Source organism: Vigna unguiculata, chromosome 4 (assembly GCF_004118075.2).
Source record: "Vigna unguiculata cultivar IT97K-499-35 chromosome 4, ASM411807v1, whole genome shotgun sequence".
Classification (NCBI taxonomy): Eukaryota; Viridiplantae; Streptophyta; class Magnoliopsida; order Fabales; family Fabaceae; genus Vigna; species Vigna unguiculata.
The window spans coordinates 32,280,894-32,287,479 of record NC_040282.1 but is presented as its reverse complement, the minus strand read 5'-3'; positions in this window follow the sequence as shown (position 1 = coordinate 32,287,479).

The following is a 6,586-nucleotide window of genomic DNA, read 5'->3' as shown; positions in this document are numbered from 1 at the left end:
TTCTTGAATTTCTGGTTCAGGTGATGGATCAGAAGATATGTTAATCACCGGAGGTGATTCTAGTGGTACACTTTCAGTGGTAGGTTCAGATGATGATGGTGCTCCTTCAGTAGAACACCTGAGATCAAGTTTCCTACGTGATTTACGCAAGTTCCTTTCAAGTTCTGAATCAAGTTGATAAAATTGACCCGGATTGGCCCGAGTCATGCACTATGCAGGTCCACCTGAAAGTGTTTCCCTGTGTGTATTTTTTTTCTTCCTATTCTTGTTTTGGAGAAAGATTTCAAGAAAGAAATGAGTTAAGATGTCGTTGGGTCTACTCCCAGGAAAGAGAGGTGCGTCACAATGGACAACTTAAATACCAAGTCTTTCCTAGACAGAGTTTTCCAAACTAGTCTCAAAAAATTTCTTAAAAGAAATTCTTAATCAAAACAAAAATAGAAATTTGCTTGGAATATATTAACAGAAAACTAGATACTACAAAATAACAAACTATATCAAACGTATATGCGTAAAATAAAAAAATAAAAAATAAAATAAAATAAATTAAAATAAAATAAATAAAAACAGAATCAAAATAAAAGAAATACTAACCGTATTCCCCGGCAACGGCGCCAAATTTGATATCGCTGTCGTTAGGCGATCAAATTACCACTACTTTAGCAACTTCAGTATTGCCAGTTTGTAGTGAAGAAAATAGTTAGGGTTAAGATAACCCTGAGTCGTCTCACAACGAATACGGAATTGATCTCAAATATTTGATTCTCAAAAATGTAATTTAAAACTAGCAACTATAAAAATAGGGGGTTTTGATATGCAAAGAAAATGACAGGGAAGATTGTAAACACAGTAATAGTAAATAGGTCAATTCCACTGCTTTTTCTAAATAAGATTCTTCATTGGTTATCTAGAGATTATTGTTAAATTAATTATTGTTGTTGATTTACAAATAAATCAATGTAAAGACTCAATTCATTTGTTGGCATCCTCACTTTTAATCAAAGTACAGTCTCAATTAAAAGTGAGAATTGTTTAGATTGTCCATAGTAAATTTAATCAAAGTACAGTCTCAATTAATTTTACTATGCCTAATCATGTCTATTCCTTTGTTTCTTTACCAAATAGAAAACTTAATTAATCAAAGTAAAGTCTTGACTAATTTTAGTTAAAGTAATTACCTCTAATCAAATTAAAGTCTCAATTATTGGCAAAAACTTATTTAATCAAATGAAAGTTTCTAAACAAAATCAAAGTAAAGTCTCAATTTTATTTAAAAACCTCTTAACTCATATGATTAGCATGCATGTAGATTTAAAATCATTATTCTCTATTCGATTAAGAAGCAAAGGACATAGATAAACAAAAACCACAACAATAATCAAAATAACAAAACATATAAATTCATCTAACCTCAGAATCCATTTAAGAAATTACAGTGGAATCAACCCTTAAAAGCTTAGCCCTCCATGGCTTTGATGGAATACATGATGATATGAAAGAAAGAAAATAAAAGAAAGAATGAGAGATGTGGTGGAGACGGTATCTGCCAAAACCAGAGAGTTCTAAGTGTCTAAGCTGTGAGTTGTAAAATTGTCAGTTCCCCCGCTTCTGCTCCCTTAAGTCTCTTTATATAGGCTTCCACTGGACTTTGGGCTTTATCTGTCAGTTGCTAAAATCTTTTATTTTTATTTAATTAATTAATTAGCAACTTAATTGCTGTCCAATTTCCAATTCTGCCCCTCTCTTTTAACCATATTTGCAGTTTTGACCAGAGTTGACTGCTGACTTTCACCAGTTGACCAGAGTTGACCAGTTGACCAGTTTGACTGTCCAATAGCAGCCTGACACGTGGCGCGTCTCTCTCCAGAACTAGGGTTTCTCTCTCACACTCTTCTCCCTCCCTCGTGACGGCGGCTGCTCCGACGTGTGGCTGCTCTGGCGAGCTCGCGGTGGCTGCAGAACAGGTGGTGAACTGCACGGTGGTCCGTGGACGTTGTTGCAGAAGGTTGCGAGAATGGAGAGGATGGTTCATGACGGCGGCGCGAAGGCGAGAAGATGGTGCTGTGTGCGGTGGTGGCCGCGGGAGAAGATGGTGGCGCGAAGAAGACGGAGGCGCGGTGGTGGTAGGTGCACGAACTGTGGTGGAACTCCGGCGAGTTGACGGTGGTGGCTGCCATGGTGATGGAAGGTGGTAGGGAAACTAGGGTTAGGGTTTTGGGAGATGAAGATGATGACGTGGCAGAATCTGATTGGTTAATTTGGTGAGGTGGGGATTATGACACGTGGCGACTTATGGTTGGCTAATCTTAAAAGGTGGGGATTGCCACATGGCATGATCTGGTTTAGTGGAGTTTAAGTGGTAGGAGGGGTGCAACTTAGTGAAAACTGGGGGTGCAGAACAGGTTTTTGGTGGTCCACTTTAAGAAGAGTGTGCAAGTAAAAACTGGGGGTGCATTTAGCTCCTGATTTATTCTTTTTCAGAATTTCTTGATTTTGGACTTATTTTGTAACTTTGAACATTTTAAAATCACACTATTAATTAACCAAAAATAAATTTCAGCTGCATTAACAAACGTTAGAATATCCAATAATATTTTATGCAACTAAAATCAATTTTTACGCCACTTTTACCAAACTTACTCAATAAATCCAATAATCACAAATCCTAATTAAATCAATCTTTAAGCACAGAAAATTCAATTAAATCCCCAAATTTAAATATTAAATAAGGGCAAAAATTTGAACTCATCAAGGCTTCATGGTGGAACAGACGACATGAAACTGCTTCAAGTGTTTGCACGGGTCCTCACCTGCAAGACCATGGAACTTTGGCAACAAGTGTATTAAACCAGTTTTCAGCACATATGGAACCTCCTCCTCAGGGTATTGAATACATAAACTATCATAAGTGAACTCTGGTGCAGTGAGCTCACTCATGGTTCTCTCATGAGGTGGAGGAGGTTAGGCCATGTTATCAGTATGAAAATGAAAATGCTCAGAATAAACAGTATGCTCAGAATGTAAAGAATGAGGAGTTTCAGGAATGTGATGAGAGTCAGAAGAATCAGGAAAAGTCACTGAATATTCAGCATACAAAGATGGATTCCTAAGATGCCTACTTCCTCTGTGGAATGTCCTATCAATCTCAGGGTCAAATGGTTGTAATTCACTTGGGTTCCCCCTAGTCATGCACCATAAAGCACTAATTGTAGTGATATTGGCATAACATAGGGTATAACTACAAGTATACTCAAAAGACCTCCAAATGACTTGAAAATTGGTAGGATATTCCCTTGAGTGGTCAAACAGAAGCAAAAAAAAAAATCAGATCAAGACTCAAAGCACAAGTATTTTAAAAAAAATTTCAAAAGTGGAAAAAATGAAGAAAAATCACAAAAAAGATTGCTGAAATGTAGAAAATGGCATTTTCTGGAGAATCTGAGTTTGCAAACCGGCGGAGCGGGTTTTAACAAGGTGGAAAATCAAATTCTACCCCAAATCCATATAAAATAATAGCGATTCTGATAACCAGAGCAAAAGTTATGGTCCTCTGAAGTTTCACTAAAATTCAGTCCAAAATTTTTTTGAATCTCTTAACTCAGACCATACCAACTGCTCCAGCTATTTTTCCTATCAAGTTCGATGTCTTAGAAGTGGGGGGGGGGGGAATTTCAAGTCAAAACAAGCACCGTAGCTACCAAAACAAAAATCCAAAAGTTAAATGCCAGATTCGGACACTATTCATGCACTATTCACAACACTATAAATGACACTACTCATGCGCGCCGCGACACTATTCACTACACTACACAGAAACACACAGGAATGGAAACATGCACTGAACTTAACAAAACATTAACATCACAATGAACATATACCAACTCAACCACACTTGAATTACACATATACCAAAACACAGAACACAAACACACTGAACATTTTACTTTGAATGAAACGATTGGTCCCCGGCAACGGCGCCAAATTTGATAGAGGTCGTACCCCACCAAATTAAAACATATTAAATATAGTATATGAAAGTGAACCAAGTCGTCTCCCAACGACCAATATTTTCATTCAAAACCAAATTTCCAGATGAACACAACAATAAAACACAAAGGGGGGAGGTTTGGCAGATTCACACAACTTTGCTAAATTCTAATAAAAACACCAAAATTGAATTAAACACAGAATTCAAAATGTACTGGTTCCTTGATTCCACTGAAAATCCACCAATCACGGGTAACTAAATCAATTCTCTTACCCACTTTACTCTCATGAAATCTGAATTAATCAACAATGCGAAAATTAACACAGCTTCATTATGCCATTAAGCATAGCACACATCATTCTTTCAATTTCACACACACACAGATTAAGCAACTATGGCCAAAACCCGAACTCACTAAGCATGACAATGATTCTGAAATTGTGCAAAACATGAACCCACGATTAAGCATCACAAATTCCATTTCATTCAAAGCTACGAAATTGAATACGATGATGAAGAGAAAATAGGAATTGGAATGCATTGCAAAACATCAACCTCATGGTTTCAAATCAGTTTCTTCAAGGAACCAATACGAAAAACTTAGTTACACATAAAGAATGATCAATTAAACATTTCAAAACTGCAATCACAAAACAGAACCAAGAACCCTAAATCTGAAAACACAATTTAAGAGCAAAAATAAAGATTTCAAAGCTTAAATGGAATGCAAAACGATACTATCATATATAAATGTGAAAACCCCATGAATGGGTATTGTTCCAACTCAATGAAATCACAAAACGAGCTACCCAATGTAGAAAACGAAATCAAAACGCAAAACCCTCAATGGGTGCTGTCAAATGTACATAAAAACGGTAAAAATAACCCAAAAATGTGAAAAACCGTAAGGGGAGACATCCATGAAAGCTTGGAGCACGAAAAAAAATGGAGGTGGAGAGAATGGAGAAGATCAAGTGGCGGCCTCCTCCATGCAGACCTAATTTGCGTGGTCATATCACCCTTGCCACTCATAATTACAAAACTGCCACTCTGCCACTCAGATTTACAAAAATGCCACTCTAGGCCTCAAATGTTGACTCATTGACTTTGCTGACGTGAAAATGACATGGAAGTGATGTGGAAAGTCTCTTCAACTAAATATTAATGTCTAAGCTCCAAAATTTGCTTCACCCAAATATCTAAAAATAATTAAAAACAAAAATTAGGCCAAATAATGTGAAATTAGTCCAAATTCGGAACAGTGGCCCAATAAAGCCCAACAGATGAAAAACACTTTAATGATGAACAATTAAGCACTAATCAACTGTCTAATGGGTACACAAAGGCTAGTGGAATGGAAGAAAATAATGACTCATCAATAGGCAATGAATATAATTTATTCAAGGAAAGGAAAAATTACATACCATTCTCTCTAATCCCAAGGAGAAAACAATGACAACCCCTCTATTGGAAATAGAAAAAATTAATACAAGGAGAACCTTAAAGGAGAAACTAACATTCTCTCTTAGAGGAGAAACTAATATTCTCTCTTAATTCTTCTCTCAAGCAAATAAAAAGGAATAGAAAATGAAAGACTTTGAGATAATTTCTTGAGAAAACACTAAGATCCTTTTATAACATTAAAAGTAAGTTTCAAAGTAAGTTCTCATCGATATAAAACTTCTTTTCTCACATAACTATTGTTCCATTTTCTTCTAATAAAAAAATCATACTTTTATTACTCCATCTTCTTCGTGCAATATGTTTGACATTGGATATTAAAATTCAATTAGATGCACGATTGCTAGATAAAAATATCAGACAGTAAAAGAAACCTCAATGAACTGAATGAACAACAATCACCAAAGCTTACGAGTCAACAGGATTCACCAATCACCATATATGGGAACCAAACCTCAGAGCAATATTAATGACCTTCTGCTTCAACACAAGGACCCGTTCAGAAATAAGTTGTCAGAGATTAAGAGATAAGGTTTCCCAATGGATAATAATCAAAACGCAAACATGAAGATTTCGATTCGTTACCAGATTTATGTCAGAGATTAAGTTGTCACAGATGAACAATCGTGTTCAGACCAAACGTGTTGGGGCTTGCAATATTGTCCAAAGGGGAAAACTCCAACACCCAATCCGCTTATCTAAGACACCACTTCTTCTTCTTCTCGCTACACAAAGGTTCTCAGTAAACTTTAAAACATTGCCAATCCAAATAAAATGAAGCAATGGTGGAAATCAAATGCAGAAATTGAGAAAAAGTGAAGACCTAGCTCACTGTTGGAGGAAAGTGGGGAAAGTTGAATATAAAAAAACTAATAGCCTCCGCCACCATTTTCACCAGCAGCTTCACTACCCCGCGACTGAAGATTCTCTAGCAAGATACTCTCGCTTGTCTTCATGGAGAAACTCACCCATTGTAGAAACCTTAGGCATGGCTCGGGCCCGTGGTCTCGTCAAAAGCTGGTTCGGAGGAGGAGAAGCCGATGAGCTTCCAGAGCTCTCTTGAGATATCGTTGTTGTAGGCAGAGAAATCGTTGAAGACGAAAATATATGTATCATGAATGAGTGGAAGATGGAACG